The sequence below is a fragment of the Lolium rigidum genome, chromosome 7 (genome assembly GCF_022539505.1).
Source record: "Lolium rigidum isolate FL_2022 chromosome 7, APGP_CSIRO_Lrig_0.1, whole genome shotgun sequence".
Classification (NCBI taxonomy): Eukaryota; Viridiplantae; Streptophyta; class Magnoliopsida; order Poales; family Poaceae; genus Lolium; species Lolium rigidum.
Window position 1 is genome coordinate 35,966,706 of NC_061514.1, and position 20,419 is coordinate 35,987,124.

Sequence of the window (20,419 nt, forward strand, 5' to 3'; positions counted from 1 at the left end):
CTGTTCTTGATGGCGAAGCAACATGTTTGCCCTTACAGTACTATCCCCTTTGCCACCAGATATACCATGCGGCCATAGCAACTGTCTCCTTCAAGCCCAGTGATCATAGGACTGGAGGTTACGGAAATCATTTCGAAGAATTTCTTCTAATATAGCAGATCCAGATCTGTCCACCACATTTACCTCCTGTATTATTTCCTTCAGTCTAAGGGCTTCCCATACATCTTTCGCACCATTACACGTAAAAATAAGGTGCTTCACGTCTTCTGCACCCTGCGCACAAACTGGACACTGCCCCGATACCGGAATATGCCTATTTGCAAGTACAGACATTCCTGGTATAGTACCATGCAGAGCCCTCTATATATAAATTTTGACTTTGCTTGGAACTTTAAGTTCCCATAAAATTTCCCACACCGGATTATGGGAGGAGCTCTGGTTTGCAGCCCGATCCAACTTATGTCCATGTAGATGATTCCATTGAACATAGTAAGCAGATCTCACCGAAAACTTACTGGATTTTGTCATATGCCAAGCAATTAAATCTTCAGTCATATTCTCACTCAGTGGAATTCTCAAGATTCTCATAGCATCCATCGGATTAAATAATTCATTCACCATAATTTCATCCCATTGCATTGTATCCAGATTGATAAGTGCACTCACATACCTCAGCAAAATTTGTCCTTTTGGAGTTTGGATACTGGAAAATATTGATTCTCCCTCGTGTACAACATGTGTTTCCAGATTTTTTTAGTTGTACTTTCTCTTTCACCTCAACCTACTGTCCCAACTCAATAGTACTGACATCTCAATCGTACCAATATACATGTGAGCATTGGATTGCAGTTTACTCTAAAATAACACTTGTGTGGTTACGTTATGATGGTTTGAATATCAGAATTCTGGATTCTGCTTCTTACATTTCCAACTCCTAGTTTAAAATCTTTGGATTTTGGGATACGTATCATTTTGGCTCGCCCTAGCTGAGGCTCATCACCTAAGCTAGAATGCAAAGCCCATAATGTGCTCACATGCTTTTTTTTTTCTCCTATCACCAAAACTGTATGCTGCAATCTGAATTGTACTCTCTAACTTTGTTCAATTCTGGTTTAAATTAGTTGCTTATACTGCAGCCTGAATGCTAATCTTCAGCTTTAGTTTGGTTTATGATCAAGAAGATGCACCTATTAGCTACACTAGGCTTTAATTTGAACAAAATTACCAGTGCAATCACACTAGGCCTTGGAAATAAAATGTCAATATCCTTATCTGGTGCTTTCTTTTAAATCTATCGGTGTTTATTTTATCCTATAGTTGTCTGCCTTTCGACTGCTCCGTTGTATTTGTATTATTTGGTTTTATTTTGTTCACAATTTCGAATGATCTGCCTTCAGCAACATAACAAGAACACCTGTCCAACATTAGTCGCTCAACATATCCTAGTGGGGTTAGTGAACTTACAGTAGAAAAATATGCAGGCAAAAAAGTGTATCATTAAAACAAAACATATCATCCTCTTACATGTGCAGGCAACTTAATTTTGGTGCCATCTAGTTACAGTTCACTCTGGTATGGCGGTTCCATCGCCAGGATGTTAGCTCCTTCGTAGTGTCTTTCTTACGCGGATAAAGTCCAGCTGCTAAAGTGACTGACAATTCGTCCAACGCTGCAGCCCTGGAGAGCAGAAACCTTGCAAGCATCTTTTCGAGAGGCCGTCCTTGGTAGTTTGCAATGTTGATTCTTTTCAGATTGTACTCCAAGCATCCAACGTATGTCCGCCACAGACTCTCGGGCATCCTGCTGGTATACTCGACACCATCAGCGACAGTGCTATCTTGCGGCTCGGTATCTGAGTCTGATTCAGTATCTTCGTCGTTCATCTCCCATGTCCGCTTCTTTTCCTTTGGAGGCTCTGGACCTAGAGGAAACAGCGACAGTTCCTCCAGGTACTTGGTGTTGACAAGCAAGGCGGCGACTGACCGGACGGCGTGATCGGTGGGCAAGCAGCCCTGGAGGCTCAGGTGCGTGAGGCTATCAAGGCCACGCAGGACACTTGTGAAGCTGCTGCTGTAGTAGGCCATTGATGGGCGCAAGGAAAGGTGAAGGTAGGCCAGCTTCTTGCACTGGCTGATGAGCCTTGTGACCGGAGCTAAATCTTCTGGTGCTTTGCTGGAGAGTTTTTCGCAGATTTCAATCCTGAGCGCCTTGATTCCTGCATGGTTGTTGACCACGAAGAACGATGAATGGCGAGGAGGTAGGCCGCCTTTGTAGTGCAGCGACTGCAGGTAGGTGGAGTGCAGCTCGATGCTGCTGACATTGTGGCAGCAGATCATGGTGAAGGTCCTAAGGCGGGGGCTTGTGACGGCCATATCCTGGATGCTCGGGCACTCTTCCAGCGTGAGATGGGCGAGGGACGAGCAACCCGAGATGAGTTGCTGCATCCCACCATTTGGGTCCATGATCCTCGCGAGGCAGAGCGTGTCCAGCAATGCCATGTCCACTGTTGCGGGCAGATCGAGCGTCCAGTTGGTCAGCCGCAGCCGGCGCAGCGTGGGGCACCGGAAGATGTGGTGGTGCGTCGTCTTGTACCTGTTCCTGTCGCTCTTGAGAAAGTCTGCCGAGGCGGCGCGGGACAGGCCGTAGGGGCAGAGCGTGTGCCTGGAGGATTCATTGTACCGGAGCTTGACATCGAGGTCCTCGACGCCGGAGGTGGCGACAATGGCGATCCACTGGTCGAACAGGCCGTATGGCGGGTGGAAGGCGTTGAGGCGGAAGGTGCGGATGGGCGTCTCGGCGCCCTTGCTGATGATGGCGCTGGTCACCGTGTGGTCGAAGCAGACCTTTTGGTTGCTGATGCCGCACCTGTCGCCGGTCTTGGGGTCGACAAGGTCGATGACGGGGACGCCTTCGTGGACGCGGCGCCACCGGCGGGAAAGCGCGCTGCTGCGCACGGCCTCTCCGGAGGCGAGGTGGGAGAGCACGCGCTGCAGCGCATTGTCGGGGAGAGCGCTCAGCCGGTCACCTCCTCTTCCCTTCTTGTGCGACGGCGCCATCTTCGACGATCAGATGCGATCGGCCGGTGCCTGCCTATTTATCTCGATCTGTTAACCGACTCTTGTTGTTGTTTTTTTTGAGCTAATAACCGACTCTTGTTGTTGATTGATTAAAGTCGGTTGATCTCTGTAGTCGGTAACGTGAATTACGAGGCCTTCCAGTATATATTATATACTCAAGTTAATACGCAAGTTACAATTGCACAAGATCTGATCGCGACCAATATGGCTTCGTCCTCGCTGCCGAAGAGGAGAGATCGCCTGAGCGAGCTCCCGGACTTCCTGCTGGGCGCCGTCCTCTCCTACCTCCCAAATAAGGAGGCCGGCCGCGCGGCCGTGCTCTCCCGCCGGTGGCGCCACGTCTTCTGCAACGTCGACACCGTCTCGTTCGCGGAGCGCGACGGCGCGAGGTCCCAAGACTGGACCACCTTCTACTACGATGCTAAGGAGAGGAAGAGCTGCAGCTGGGTGCTCCTCGACAACGTCTGGTCGGCGCTGCTCTGCCGCCGGCGCTGCGCCTGCTCCCATGTGCCGCTGCGCAGCTTCCGTGTCGCCATGGACAGATGCCACTGGTGGGATCGCTGCCATGTCGACCAGTGGCTCTCCTATGTGCTGCGCTACAGCGGCCAGGAGCTCCACCTCGACCTGCGCTTCCGCCTCGGCCGGATCTGTGAACACGGCAACAACGACGAGTCTTACAACGAGGGGCGGAGGCGGGATGGGTGGTATGAGCTGCCACCAAAGCTCTTCTCCTTCACGGCGTTGCGCTCGTTGTGCCTTAGCTACTGCGGGCTGAATCTACCGGCGGTTATCCGCCTGCCGTTCCTTGAGACGCTGCGTCTAACGGGTGTTGAGAGAGATTCCGAGAGCAGCATCCGGAGGCTGATCGCGAGCTGCCCCCGCCTTGTCGACCTCACGCTCGAAGCCAACAACAATCTCGGCAAAGTCTCCGTTCTAGATAGACGCCTCCGCCGGTTCGCTCTCAGGTGCTGCCACAACATGAGGACGGTCGACATCGACGCGTCCGAGCTGAGGTCGCTCGAGTACCGCGGCACGGTGCCCACGGAGTCGGTCCTATCTCTCCATGGCTTACCGGAGGTCTTCCCCTCGTGCACCGTCGATTTCTGTGAATTCCTTCCCGGTGAGGTGGGGCACCAGAGGATCAAGATGTTTCTCGAGAAAATATCGGGCGCCAAGCGGCTGCATCTGCACTATAAATGCTTCCCGGCTAGCTCCTTCGAGCGGTTACCGTCGTTCCACAACCTGACACGGCTGGCGCTGCAAGGTCCCCTCCACAGCCCTGCCGTGGTGCGTGTGGTCCTTGAGCATGTGCCGAACCTAGAGATCATCTCGTTTTTCATGGAGTTCGCCGAGGTTGTTGAAGGTTTCGTGGTTCCCGACGAGTCGAGCTTCGCGGTCCCGTGCTTGCAGAGCCGGGTAAAGGAGATCAACATGGTGCACTACCAGGACGACGTGCTGCAGAGGACGATGGCCTGGCTCCTGCTTCGGAACGCGCTTGCTCTTGAGAGGATGTGCGTTGTGCTCGCCAAAGGGCCGTTCCCGTTGCAGGAAGCACTGACGATGGAGATCCAAAGCTGGATGGTGGCTACCGACGCAGAACAGATCTTCTTGTGATCGACTAGTTGAGAATAATTTTCTTTGCAAGATTACAATCTCAGGACATTCTTATGAAAGAACATAGAGTAATTCTTCATGCAAGATTATAATCTCGGATTTTTTTCTAAGCAACATGCATGAGAATAATTTTGCATGTAAGATTACAAATCTCAAGATATTTTTTTTTCCTGAATGAACATGTAGATTCAAGAATAATGTTTGTATGTGAGAACACTCGTTACATTGTCTATGTGGAGAGTGGCCTTTTGGAGGCCAAGCTACATGTACCTCTTTATTTTCAAAGACTCAAATTCGTATTTCAAAGTTTTAAAAAATCTGAAACAAAATCCTAGAGATAGCCAATGATGTGTATGCTACAAATAGTGCAAAATCTCAATGCAAACTTGTATTATAGGCTACACGAAATTGACAAAATTAGTAGTTTTGAAATGTGCACTGTTCACTATAAAATATGTCAGAATTTGTTATTTTTGTGTAGCCTAAAATATGAAGTAGTTTGTATTGAGATTTTACACCATTGTAATATACATTATTAGCTATTTATAGAATTTTGATTTAAAGTTTTTAAAACTTTAAAACATGAATTCTGAGTGTTTGAAAATAAATGGCTACATGTAGCTCAGCCTCCGTTTGGAGGAGTTTCCTAACAAATCTCTTGGCTTCAGTGGCTACACACGAAACCAGTATGGTGGTAATACAAACAATGCCTACATTTTCTATCTGTACTGTGGGTTTCAGAATTTCTACCTTTACCATGCGTTGGTGCTACTCATGCTTTCAGGAGAGAGCACTTATGCGGTTTTCCAACAAAAGTTTCATACGGAGTACTTAATTCATGCTTATTTGATATAATATTTCCCGATCCATAGAGTTGTCACATGACCAACACAGTTACAATGATTTGCATATAGTAACAATAAACTTGAGAGAGAAAAACCTCACCGGGTCTGAGAAAGAAACACGCAATAAACATGAAAGAAACAATAACCAAAAAGATCTGCCATACACTATTTGTTGAAGAAACAACATCGAACATGGGAAGATACATACAAGATCCCTCTATCGGTGATCCGCACAAGATTCAAAACAAAAACCAAGAAACATAATACAGATTTACACTAGATTCAAGATGATTCAGTAAGTGATACAAGAAAATAAAAAACAAAGAAAAGAAACATGGAGGTGGTGGTCAAATACATGCCCTCCCAGCCTAGATCTGACTGTGCCGGCAGCCACCAAACGGCGTAGGCCAGATCCGGGGTGCAAACTCTGCTTAGGGGTACTCCGAGGCGAGGCTTGGTAGCCGTCGCCGTCGATATTCTGGTCATCGATGACGACTGTGTCGACCGTGAAGGTGGCGGGATGATGGTGATCTTGGCTATCTTAACCATCAGTCATGCGAGGGGAGCTACGATGGCGAGCACCGAGACTAGTGGGTAGGATGCCGAATGGATAGAGCAGCAAGGAGGGGTCGGGATCTAAGGCTAATGTCGCCGGGGATCACCCCGCTATGGAATCTACTAGGGTTAGAGCATATCTAGTAGATACCCCATCAGAAATGCTAAACTCACCCGGATAGGGTTAACTGCATTGCGTGAGAAGATGAAGCCACATAACACTCACTAGTAGGAAAACCCTTATAGGCGGAGCTTAGTTCTGTGGTGCACCGCTAAGAATGCGTCACAGAATTTGATTTTCTGGCGCACCAGAAACGGTGTGCCACAGAAATAGCTTAATTTTGTGGCGCACCATGGAACACTGCGCCACAAAAATTGGTGGGGCCCACACCCTGTCACGCCCAATCATTGGTTTTACTTTTTCTACGGCGCACTGCACTTGGTGCGTGATACGTCTCCGACGTATCGATAATTTCTTATGTTCTATGCCATATTATTGATGATACCTACATGTTTTATGCACACTTTATGTCATATTCGTGCATTTTCTGGAACTAACCTATTAACAAGATGCCGAAGTGCCAGTTGATATTTTCTGCTGTTTTTGGTTTCAGAAATCCTAGTAACGAAATATTCTCGGAATCGGACGAAATCAAGACCCAGGTTCCTATTTTCACCGGAAGCATCCAGAACACCCGAGAGCCGCCAGAGGGGCCCCGTGGGCCCCGGATGATAGGGTGGCGCGGCCGGGCCCCGGCCGCGCCAGCCTATGGTGCCGCCGCCTCTTCGACCCTCCGACGCTGCCCTTCCGCCTATTTAAAGCCTCCGTCGAGAAAACCCCGATACGAAGAACCACGATACGGAAAACCTTCCGAGCCGCCGCCATCGCGAAGCCAAGATCCGGGGGACAGGAGTCTCGTTCCCGGCACCCTGCCGGAGCGGGGAAGTGCCCCGGAAGGCTTCTCCATCGACACCGCTGCCATCTCCACCGCCATCTTCATCACCGCTGCTGCTCCCATGAGGAGGGAGTAGTTCTCCATCAAGGCTCGGGGATGTACCGGTAGCTATGTGGTTCATCTCTCTCCTATGTGCTTCAATACAATAATCTCATGAGCTGCCTTACATGATTGAGATTCATATGATGATGCTTGTAATCTAGATGTCACTATGCTAGTCAAGAGAGTTTTACTTATGTGATCTCCGGAGACTCCTTGTCCCACGTGTGTAAAGGTGACAGTGTGTGCACCGTGTGGGTCTCTTAGGCTATATTTCACATAATACTTACTCACTATTATGAATGGCGTAGTGAAGTGCTTATTTATATCTCTTTATGATTGCAATATGTTTTGTATCACAATTTATCTATGTGCTACTCTAGTGATGTGTTATTAAAGTAGTTTATTCCTCCCGCACGGTGTAATGGTGACAGGTGTGTGCATCCGTGTTAGTACTTGGCGTATGCTATAATCACGATCTCTTGTAGATTGTGAAGTTAACTATTGCTATGATAGTATTGATGTGATCTATTCCTCCTACGTGGCGTGAAGGTGACAAGTGTGCATGCTATGTTAGTACTTGGTTTAGTCGTATTGATCTTTCTTGCACTCTAAGGTTATTTAAATATGAACATTGAATTGTGGAGCTTGTTAACTCCGGCATTGAGGGTTCGTGTAATCCTACGCAATGTGTTCATCATCCAACAAGAGTGTAGAGTATGCATTTATCTATTCTGTTATGTGATCAATGTTGAGAGTGTCCACTATTGAAAGTGTAATCCCTAGGCCTTGATCCTAAATATCGCTATCGTTGCTTGTTTACTCGTTTTACTGCGTTACTACTGCTGCGTTACTACCGCTGCGTTACTACCGCTTGTTTATCGTCCCGGGCAAAGCACTTTTCCGGTGCCGTTGCTACTACTTATTCATACCACCTGTATTTCACTATCTCTTCGCCGAACTAGTGCACCTATTAGGTGTGTTGGGGACACAAGAGACTTCTTGCTTTGTGGTTGCAGTGGTTGCTTGAGAGGGATATCTTTGACCTCTTCCTCCCTGAGTTCGATAAACCTTGGGTGATCCACCTAAGGGAAACTTGCTGCTGTTCTACAAACCTCTGCTCTTGGAGGCCCAACACTGTCTACAAGAATAGAAGCTCCCGTAGACATCAAGTACTTTTCTGGCGCCATTGCCGGGGAGGAAAGGTAAAAGGCACTCATACTCCGGTTCCAGGTAACAGTACTTTTCTGGCGCCATTGTGTTTGTGCTCAAAGCTATTTCCTTTAGATCCTGCAATTGCATCTTTTTGTTTCTTGTTTACACTAGTTTGGCATAATGGACAACAATGAGCTTCTTATTCTATTTCCTGATTTAAAACATGGATTGTTTGATGCGAAAATTAAAAAACCTATGGAATCTTATTTGCATGTTGGTAGTAATATTAGTATGAACTCTTTGAACACCATTGTTGATAATGATATAGAAAGTTCTAAGCTTGGGGAAGCTGGTTTTCATGATCTTTTTAGTCCCCCAAGCATTGAGGAGAAAATTTTCTTTGATGATACTTTGCCTCCTATTTATGATGATTATAATGATAGTGGTCTTTTGGTGCCACCTACTATGGAGAGTAAATTTTGTTGTGATTATACTATGCCTCATACACTTGATGAGAATAATAATGATAGCTACTTTGTTGAATTTGCTCCCACTATTACTAATAAAATTGATTATGCTTATGTGGAGAGTAATAATTTTATGCATGAGACTCATGATAAGAATGTTTCATTTGATAGTTATATTGTTGAGTTTTCTCATGATGCTACTGAAAGTTATTATGAGAGAGGAAAATATGGTTGTAGAAATTTTCATGTTACTAAAATGCCTCTCTATGTGCTGAAATTTTTGAAGCTACACTTGTTTTATCTTCCTATGCTTGTTACTTTGCTCTTCATGAACTTGTTTATTTACAAGACTCCTATGCATAGGAAGCATGTTAGGATTAAATGTGTTTTGAATTTGCCTCTTGATGCTCTCTTTTGCTTCACATACTATCTCTTGCGAGTGCATCATTAAAACTGCTGAGCCCATCTTAATGGCTATAAAGAAAAGAACTTCTTGGGAGATAACCCATGTGTTATTTTGCTACAGTACTTTGTTTTATATTTGTGTCTTGGAAGTTGTTTACTACTGTAGCAACCTCTCCTTATCTTAGTTTTGTGTTTTGTTGTGCCAAGTAAAGTCTTTGATAGTAAAGTAAGTACTAGATTTGGATTACTGCGCAGTTCCAGATTTCTTTGCTGTCACGAATCTGGGTCTACCTCCATGTAGGTAGCTCAGAAAATTAAGCCAATTTACGTGCATGATCCTCAGATATGTACGCAACTTTCATTCAATTTGGGAATTTTCATTTGAGCATGTCTGGTGGCCTAATAAAATCCATCTTTACGGACTGTTCTGTTTTGACAGATTCTGCCTTTTATTTCGCATTGCCTCTTTTGCTATGTTGGATGAATTTCTTTGATCCATTAATGTCCAGTAGCTTTATGCAATGTCCAGAAGTGTTAAGAATGATTGTGTCACCTCTGAACATGTTAATTTTTATTGTGCACTAACCCTCTAATGAGTTGTTTCGAGTTTGGTGTGGAGGAAGTTTTCAAGGGTCAAGAGAGGAGGATGATATACTATGATCAAGAAGAGTGAAAGCTCTAAGCTTGGGGATGCCCCGGTGGTTCACCCCTGCATATTCTAAGAAGACTCAAGCGTCTAAGCTTGGGGATGCCCAAGGCATCCCCTTCTTCATCGACAACATTATCGGGTTCCTCCCCCGAAACTATATTTTTATTCCGTCACATCTTATGCACTTTGTTTGGAGCGTCGGTTTGTTTTTGTTTTTGTTTTGTTTGAATAAAATGGATCCTAGCATTCACCTTGTGGGAGAGAGACACGCTCCGCTGTAGCATATGGACAAGTATGTCCTTAGGCTCTACTCATAGTATTCATGGCGAAGTTTCTTCTTCGTTAAATTGTTATATGGTTGGAATTGGAAAATGCTACATGTAGTAATTCTAAAATGTCTTGGATAATTTGATACTTGGAAATTGTTGTGCTCATGTTTAAGCTCTTGCATCATATACTTTGCACCTATTAATGAAGAAATACATAGAGCTTGCTAAAATTTGGTTTGCATAATTGGTCTCTCTAAAGTCTAGATAATTTCTAGTATTGAGTTTTGAACAACAAGGAAGACGGTGTAGAGTCTTATAATGTTTACAATATGTCTTTTATGTGAATTTTGCTGCACCGTTCATCCTTGTGTTTGTTTCAAATAACCTTGCTAGCCTAAACCTTGTATCGAGAGGGAATACTTCTCATGCATCCAAAATCCTTGAGCCAACCACTATGCCATTTGTGTCCACCATACCTACCTACTACATGGTATTTATCCGCCATTCCAAAGTAAATTGCTTGAGTGCTACCTTTAAAATTCCATCATTCACCTTTGCAATATATAGCTCATGGGACAAATAGCTTAAAAACTATTGTGGTATTGAATATGTACTTATGCACTTTATCTCTTATTAAGTTGCTTGTTGTGCGATAACCATGCTTCGGGGACGCCATCAACTATTCTTTGTTGAATATCATGTGAGTTGCTATGCATGTCCGTCTTGTCCGAAGTAAGAGAGATCTACCACCTTTATGGTTGGAGCATGCATATTGTTAGAGAAGAACATTGGGCCGCTAACTAAAGCCATGATTCATGGTGGAAGTTTCAGTTTTGGACATATATCCTCAATCTCATATGAGAATAATAATTGTTGCCACATGCTTATGCATTAAAGAGGAGTCCATTATCTGTTGTCCATGTTGTCCCGGTATGGATGTCTAAGTTGAGAATAATCAAAAGCGAGAAATCCAAAATGCGAGCTTTCTCCTTAGACCTTTGTACAGGCGGCATGGAGGTACCCCATTGTGACACTTGGTTAAAACATGTGCATTGCAAAGATCCGGTAGTCCAAGCTAATTAGGACAAGGTGCGGGCACTATTAGTATACTATGCATGAGACTTGCAACTTGTAAGATATAATGTACATAACTCATATGCTTTATTACTACCGTTGACAAAATTGTTTCATGTTTTCAAAATAAAAGCTCTAGCACAAATATAGCAATCGATGCTTTCCTCTTTGAAGGACCATTCTTTTACTTTTATGTTGAGTCAGTTCACCTATCTCTCTCCACCTCAAGAAGCAAACACTTGTGTGAACTGTGCATTGATTCCTACATATTTGCATATTGTACTTGTTATATTACTCTATGTTGACAATTATCCATGAGATATACATGTTATAAGTTGAAAGCAACCGCTGAAACTTAATCTTCCTTTGTGTTGCTTCAATACCTTTACTTTGATTTATTGCTTTATGAGTTAACTCTTATGCAAGACTTATTAATGCTTGTCTTGAAGTACTATTCATGAAAAGTCTTTGCCTTATGATTCACTTGTTTACTCATGTCATTACCATTGTTTTGATCGCTGCATCCACTACATATGTTTACAAATAGTATGATCAAGGTTATGATGGCATGTCACTTCAGTAAATTATCTTTGTTATCGTTTTACTCGCTCGGGACGAGCGTAACTATGCTTGGGGATGCTGATACGTCTCCGACGTATCGATAATTTCTTATGTTCTATGCCATATTATTGATGATACCTACATGTTTTATGCACACTTTATGTCATATTCGTGCATTTTCCGGAACTAACCTATTAACAAGATGCCGAAGTGCCGATTGCTCGTTTTCTCGCTGTTTTTGGTTTCGAAATCCTAGTAACGAAATATTCTCGGAATCGGACGAAATCAAGACCCGTGTTCCTATTTTCACCGGAAGCATCCGGAACACCCGAGAGCCGCCAGAGGGGGCCCTGTGGGCCCCAGATGATAGGGTGGCGCGGCCTGGGCCCTGGCCGCGCCAGCCTATGGTGCCGCCGCCTCTTCGACCCTCTGACGCTGCCCTTCCGCCTATTTAAAGCCTCCGTCGAGAAAACCCTGATACGAAGAACCACGATACGGAAAACCTTCCAGAGCCGCCGCCATCGCGAAGCCAAGATCCGGGGGACAGGAGTCTCGTTCCGGCACCCCGCCGGAGCGGGGAAGTGCCCCGGAAGGCTTCTCCATCGACACCGCTGCCATCTCCACCGCCATCTTCATCACCGCCGCTGCTCCCATGAGGAGGGAGTAGTTCTCCATCAAGGCTCGGGGCTGTACCGGTAGCTATGTGGTTCATCTCTCTCCTATGTGCTTCAATACAATAATCTCATGAGCTGCCTTACATGATTGAGATTCATATGATGATGCTTGTAATCTAGATGTCACTATGCTAGTCAAGAGAGTTTTACTTATGTGATCTCCGGAGACTCCTTGTCCCACGTGTGTAAAGGTGACAAGTGTGTGCACCGTGTGGGTCTCTTAGGCTATATTTCACGAATACTTACTCACCGTTATGAATGGCGTAGTGAAGTGCTTATTTATATCTCTTTATGATTGCAATGTGTTTTGTATCACAATTTATCTATGTGCTACTCTAGTGATGTGTTATTAAAGTAGTTTATTCCTCCCGCACGGTGTAATGGTGACAGTGTGTGCATCCGTGTTAGTACTTGGCGTATGCTATGATCACGATCTCTTGTAGATTGTGAAGTTAACTATTGCTATGATAGTATTGATGTGATCTATTCCTCCTACGTGGCGTGAAGGTGACGAGTGTGCATGCTATGTTAGTACTTGGTTTAGTCGTATTGATCTTTCTTGCACTCTAAGGTTATTTAAATATGAACATTGAATTGTGGAGCTTGTTAACTCCGGCATTGAGGGTTCGTGTAATCCTACGCAATGTGTTCATCATCCAACAAGAGTGTAGAGTATGCATTTATCTATTCTGTTATGTGATCAATGTTGAGAGTGTCCACTAGTGAAAGTGTAATCCCTAGGCCTTGATCCTAAATACTGCTATCGCTGCTTGTTACTGTTTTACTGCGTTACTACTGCTGCGTTACTACTGCTGCGTTACTACTGCTTGTTTACCGTCCTGGGCAAAGCACTTTTCTGGTGCCGTTGCTACTACTTATTCATACCACCTGTATTTCACTATCTCTTCGCCGAACTAGTGCACCTATTAGGTGTGTTGGGGACACAAGAGACTTCTTGCTTTGTGGTTGTAGGGTTGCTTGAGAGGGATATCTTTGACCTCTTCCTCCCTGAGTTCGATAAACCTTGGGTGATCCACTTAAGGGAAACTTGCTGCTGTTCTACAAACGTCTGCTCTTGGAGGCCCAACACTGTCTACAAGAATAGAAGCTCCCGTAGACATCAGTGCGCCACAGAAATAACGTATTCTGTGGCGCACTGGCCTCGGTGCGCCAAAGAAATAACGTGTTCTGTGGCGCACTGGCCTCGGTGCGCCACGTAAATAACGTGTCCTATATCATGGCCGTACCCCTCCCTCGCCCGTATACCACTCTCTCCCCCTCTCCCCTCTCCCCGCGCCGCCGCCTTCCATGGCGAGCGCTGCCGTCGCCGTCGCCGCCGCCGCCGCCGCCGCCTTCCTCCGCGAGGGCCGCATGCCGCCACGCTCCACCCATCCCCGCCACCAGCAGCACAAGCCGCTGCGGCGTGGAGGAGGAGGGGCCGGCGCAGCGTCAAGGTGGAGGAGCCGCCGCGACCTCCACCCCTGCCATCGTTGTCGGTGAGCTCCTCCACAACTGTCGTCGTTGTCGGTGAGCTCCCTCCCCTCCCCTCCCTCTTCCTCCCCCGCGCGAGCACAACGTGCTCGACGAAATGCTCGCTCGGTTGGCTGGCCAGGTCGGCGTGGTTGAGGTCGATGTCGGCGACGACGGTCACGTAGGAGTCGTGCTCTTGCTTGTGCTGCTAGGTTTATTGCTGTTGTTGCTCTGGATGCATTGCTGCTGTTGCTCTGGATGCATTGCCCCTAATCGTTTTGCTTCATATGGTGTTCATATGAACACCAGCTACTAGCAGTGACATGCTATATTGGCTCTATCTGCTCCAAATGTTCCATTTGGAGCTTGGATTGCTAGTAGTTAGTATATTGTTATGCTGCTAATCCTTGTTGTCGCTTGTCTTAAGCAATAGAAATTGTCTATGCCTCTCTGTACTTGCTTACCATTAACTGGTGAGCTAGTGATGCTTATTGGAGTGTTCTATATCAGTGACACTTCTATGCTGCTACTACATACTGGTGTTGGTTATTGTCAACTTATATCACTTGCTATGTCTGTGTGGCTTACTGGATCATATGTACCTGTTGTTTGTGGAGGTTTACTGCCACTTGTTATTGATGAACCATGTGATGGTAATGATTCAATTTAATTCGATGATGTTAATTTGATTTCCATCCTTTGTTGGAAATAAATCCATGTCTGAACTTGTACAAGGTAATGAAGACTTGCTCACTTGGTATTGCTTGCTAGTTGGACATTTGGTTGGTTTTGATGCTACTGGTTCATTTAAATGCATGAAATGCTACTATGGTATGCTACCGTGGTATCCTTGTGAAGAAAATGATGGATTCTTGTGAGCTTATGGTATGCTACTATGCTACCGTGGTATCCTTGTGAAGATTTACTTGATGGATTCTTGTGAGCTTATGGTATGCTACTATGCTTATAATGCTCTGATTAGTGGGGATGCTTACTGGATCATGTGCATATAGTTCATATAGTTCCCTTAAAAAAAAGAATGCTCCCTGGCCAGATGCTTGATGTCTTGGCTCAGCCAATGATGCAAAGGCTGAGGCAAAAACTTGGATATCCACAGTAGGGGATCATGTAAATGAATATCATTGTGGTATCCTTTGAAGAAAAAGGACTGTTTCTGATGGTTTTAAAAGGCTAGGTGGTGCTAGGTGATTAAGTTGGCTACCAAGACTTGTCTCATCTGGTTAGCTGGGATATGCTATGTGTTGTTGCTTGTTTAGGCATATCTATCACTTCATCGGATTTACTGGTTCTTGATTGGCCTCTCTTTTGCTAGCATCACTTGGTCTATATACCAAGTGATGAATAATCCCTTTGGAGCATCTTCTCCATGCATGCTATGTGTGTTTGAGCATCTTGACTTATGTCATCATGGTTGCTGGTTTGGTGGTGTTTTTGTACTTGCCGATGATTAGATGGTTGGTCGATCACTCGTACACTCGGGGGTGGAGCAAGTGAGCCTGGTGTGATGGCACAAATATCAATATCTTGTGCATCCTACCTGACCTCACTTACTCCATCCCTGGACGTTAATATTTGTTTCGACCAACAAAGTATGAGGCATTCCATTTAGTTCATACTAGCTACTTCTTAATTGCATTGGTCTTTCTTCCATTTTAGTGCCGATGATTAAATCGTTTGGTCACTTGTACACTCTGGGGTGGGGCCACTGAGCCTGGTGCGATGGCACAAATATCAATCTCTTGTGCATCCTACCTGGCCTCGCTGACCCCATCCCTGAATGTTAATATTTCTTTCGACCAACAAAGTATGAGGCATATGATATCTAGTTGAGATACCACTTGGCTCTTTCTTCCATTTTAGTGCCAATGATTACAATGTTTGGTCACCTATACGCCGCAATATACTTTGTAGACGGGCCCCCCTTTCCCCGGCCGCCGTTCCGTGAACGAGTCTTTGACGAGACAACAACGCCGACCTGCCTCTCCGGCGCAGAACCACGCCAGTCCCAGCCGCCTCTCTTGTGGCCGCGTCACCTGCGCCCTGCACTCTTCGCTTTCTTGCCCGGTGAACAATAGACTGATCGTTGGAATAAGGAAGCCGATGACGGTCGATCGCAATCTAATCTTGCGACCAAAGCAAATGGAATGACAAAATGGAATAAGTGCCTCATACATTGTTGGTCAACACAAATACTATGGTCATTCCATTTGCTTTGGTATTTCCAAAATGCCGATGATTAAAATGTTTGGTCCCCGTACACTCTGGGGTGGCGTAAGTGAGCCTGGTAAGATAGCACAAATATCAATCTCTTGTGCATCGAACTTGGTCTCACTTACTGTTATCACCAGAATTTGACCGAGTCAGAGGTGGGCCGCGATCAAGATGGACTTGAAGAATATATATATATATATAGAAGAAATACGTGAATCGGCCTTGTGTACCAAGTTTGGGCTAATTGCCCGTGTATCTGTACCATAGTAGGATACGTGTCTGTTAGGAGTTAGAGTTTTACTCGTGTACGGTTAGGTGCACGCTTGAGTTAGAAAGTCCCCTGGACTATAAATATGTATCTAGGGTTTATGGAATAAACAACAACCAACGTTCAACACAAACAAATCTCGGCGCATCGCCAACTCCTTCGTCTCGAGGGTTTCTCCGGTAAGCACCATGCTGCCTAGATCGCATCTTGCGATCTAGGCAGCACAAGCCTACCCACGTTGTTCATGTGTTGCTCGTGCTGAAGCCTTTTTTATGGCGAGCAACGTAGTTATCTTAGATGTGTTAGGGTTAGCATTGTTCTTCGTATCATATGCTGTCGTAGTGCAACCCTTATACATCTAGCCGCCCTTACACCTATCTTAGGTGTAGGGGCGGCACCCCGCTTGATCATAGTTTAGTAGATCCGATCCGTTACGGTTGCTCTTTGTTCCGCAAGGATTAGTTTAACATCCGCAATAGTTAGGCCTTACAAAGGGTTGGAGGATCCAGCGGCGTGTAGGGTGGAGTTTGCTAGCCCTAGACAGGATGTTCCGGGGATCAACCTCGTGTTGGTTTTTAGGCCCCGTCTAGGATCGGCTTACGGTCACCGTACGCGAGCGCGAGGCCCAATCGTGAGTAGGATGATCCGATTATGCGGTGAAAACCCTAAATCGTCGTAGATCGCATTAGCTTTATCTTGATCAAGCAGGACCACCATATATTCGGACACCTTGTACGAATCATGGGTGGATCGGCTCCCTGAGCCGATTCACATGATAACCTGAGAGCCGATCGAGGCTCGTATTTAATGTTTACGTGTATGCCATGCAGGAAACTAAGCGAGGCATCATCAACCACCTTCCTGACCAGGTATAGGTCAGGTGGCACGCCCTTGCGATAGCATCGGACGTGTGACCAGGAGGCTTTGCGGGCCGTCGCTCCGAGGGACCGGGGCCAGCCGCAGCCCTAGTTGTTCCCGGCTCTACGGTGTTGCCGGCCGCTGCCCGCCGGTGGGTTTCTGACCGCAACACATTCGGCACGCCCGGTGGGACAATCTTCGACATCCGCCACATCGCCATCTACATCCGAGATGGCGGAAAGCACTCCGGTCAAGTACGAGGATCTGACTGACGAGCTCAAGAAGAAGCATGACGAGATCAAGGCGGTCCTCGAAGCCGAACTCATCGGCTCTTTCCACGGAACCTGCTCCCATGGTGTCGGGTGGAAGGGGTTCTCACCGAAGGCGCACTCGATGGAGTGGACCCGTCCGCCCCTTCGGAAGAACGCACCAGGTCGCCGCGTCGGAGATCAACTACATGGTGGCTCATTCGCTGCACCGCCACTCGAGAGCCCGGTGAACACTTTGGAGCGTGTCGCTCTGCGCGTGGTCCGAGAAATCATGAGCCACCGGTATTCTCCGTCGGGACCAGCTCCGGGGACGTACAAAGGAGAGATGCCACTCCAGGTCCCATCCTCCGCTGCCGTTCGCATGGGCGGCACCGGAAGTGCCGAACTCATCGGCATACGTCGTCTACAAGATTGGTGGTGATCCTAGTGACTACCAATTCCTACCTGAGGCACCCAAGGAGATCCTGCACGGATATGCGTGCGCATACGTACTGCGACTGCAATACCTGGGCACTCTCGAACCAGGTTGCAATAGCAGGGGCCTCTGGAACAGCAGGAGGAACGTCGGGGGTTGATCTTGAGAAGCAAACGTGGTTAGCTAAGTACGCCACTTCGACAAACCTCCAGAGCCCAGCTCCTGCAGTTGGCTCAGAACCGGAAAAACAAGCATGGCTGGCTAAGTATGCCACCCCGGCGAATCTTCAGGGTTCGACACCTTCAGCCATCACCGCGGATCGGATTTGTACAATTCTGAAAGATCAGTTCGGCATGATGCCGAAAAGGAAGACGTTCGACTACACCAAGCCGTACCCCAACGATTACGAATTGATCCCGCTACCACCCAAATATCGGCTCCCGGACTTCACGAAGTTTAGTGGATCAGATGGTTCCAGCTCCATCGAGCATGTGAGCCGATATTTGGCACAGCTGGGCACGATCTCAGCATCAGACGAGTTGCGTGTGAGGTTCTTCGCACGGTCCCTCACGGGATCGGCTTTCGGGTGGTACACATCGCTGCCCCCGAACTCCATCCGGACTTGGAAGCAGCTTGGAAGAGCAAGTCCCATGAGCAGTATCACTCAGAGGCTTCCGAGGCTGGCATTGCCGATCTAGCACAAGTACGACAGAAGCGCGGGGAGACAGTGTCAGAATACATCCAGCGCTTCAGGACCATTAGGAATCGATGCTTTTCGGTTCACGTAAGTGAGAAAGAAGCAGTCAAGTTGGCGGTGGTGGGTCTCTCATCATCGATCAAGGACGTGGCCTCCCAAGCAGACTACCCTTCATTGGCGCACATGGTGCGAAGCTGTCAGCATATGAACAGCGCCACCCAGATGTTTACCAGGACAAATTCAAGCGTGCGGTGGCCCTGGTTGAGGCAGACGAGGATGAAGGTGCTGCGGGAGATCGAGAGGTAGCAGTGGCTGAATGGACTCGAGCGACAGGCCCCGTGGCCTGCAAATGGGTTAAGCCACAAGGCCCTCCAAAAGGTTTCGACTTCGACGTGACCAAAACTGAGCAGATTTTCGATCTCTTACTCACGGAGAAGCATATAAAGGTACCCGAAGGCCACAAGATCCCCACGGTGCAGGAGCTGAACGGAAAGCCATACTGCAAGTGGCATAACACGTTCACCCACACCACTAACGACTGCAGGGTGTGGCGGCAGCAGGTCCAAATGGCGATAGAAAATGGACGATTAATTTTCAACCAGTACGCCATGAAGGTCGATACACACCCCTTCCCCGCCATTAACATGGTGGAGTATACTTACCATGGAGGATGCCAGCCAGATTTCTCGTGCAATATCAACATGGTGGGACCTGGGCACCACTCTGGTAAGGGCGGAGATGAGGGCAGCTGCTCTCATAACAAAGACACAGAGGAAGCCGCTCCACGCGATCGGCTCCGCCAAGACGGCAAGCGCTACATCACAGAGGGAGAAGTGAAAAACATAAGATATCAGCGACCTCTCTCTGATCACCTCCTCAACAAGTATGTGAGTCAGTATGACCAACGCCGGCGATCCAGCGATGATGATGAAAGAGATCGTCTAGCTAGAGAAGCCAGAAGACATCGTCGGCACGATCGCGATGAGGAGGAGCACGAGCGCCGTGCCAAGGAAAAGTCAGGGGAGCGAGACGACGAGGACAGGCCGGGACTGTCCCTTCTTCGTACACTCGCTGGGATTCAGGAATGAGCCGATTGCCAACAATCGGCAATTGCCCAGAATGCAACCAGAAGAAGAAGGAGACAGCCAACGTGTCCGTGTTCAAGCGCCTAGGGCCTCTCCCGCCACAAAGTAAACGCGCTGAGTACCCTCGGTTGGAAGATCTCGAGGATTCAGAAGACGAGGGAGAAGAAGAAGACAGGTACCACCGACCAAGGTGGTGCCCTGATGGACTCAGCCGTTCCCAAAAGCGCAGGGTTCAGCGATTGCGCGGCCTGGAGGAAGCCGAGAGGTTATACTTGCATACACTAAGGAAGGCACGACCTGATCTGGCCGCGAAAGTTCAGCGAACCCTGGATGAAGAGGGTCGTCCACGGAAAATGGAGTGGCGCCCTAAGCAAAGGAAAGCCGATGATGAAACATCGGCTGGCACAAACATGGTGCTCGTCCTTCCGACGAAGCTTAGTGCTCCACGATTACACGATGCACTCGAGGTGGACAACAGCAAGCGCACCAACATGATAAAGTCAGAGATTGGGCTGGTTTTATCCACCGGCCCGACCGAGTAGCAAGAACAAACCAATGAGCAAGTATGGCGAGGCTGATCCTTGTGATCGGCCCCAAAAGTTTATGGAGGAACATTACAAAACCTTCATCGAACAAACAACGTGGAGGCCGATTCCAGCAATCGGCCAAAATTATCCTCACCGTCCATTCTGCCTGGGTTCAACATGTGGTCCAACAGAGCCGATACCATCAAATCCTTTGAAAGAATCGGCTCGGGGGGGGGGGGGCACCCAGGTGGATAAAAC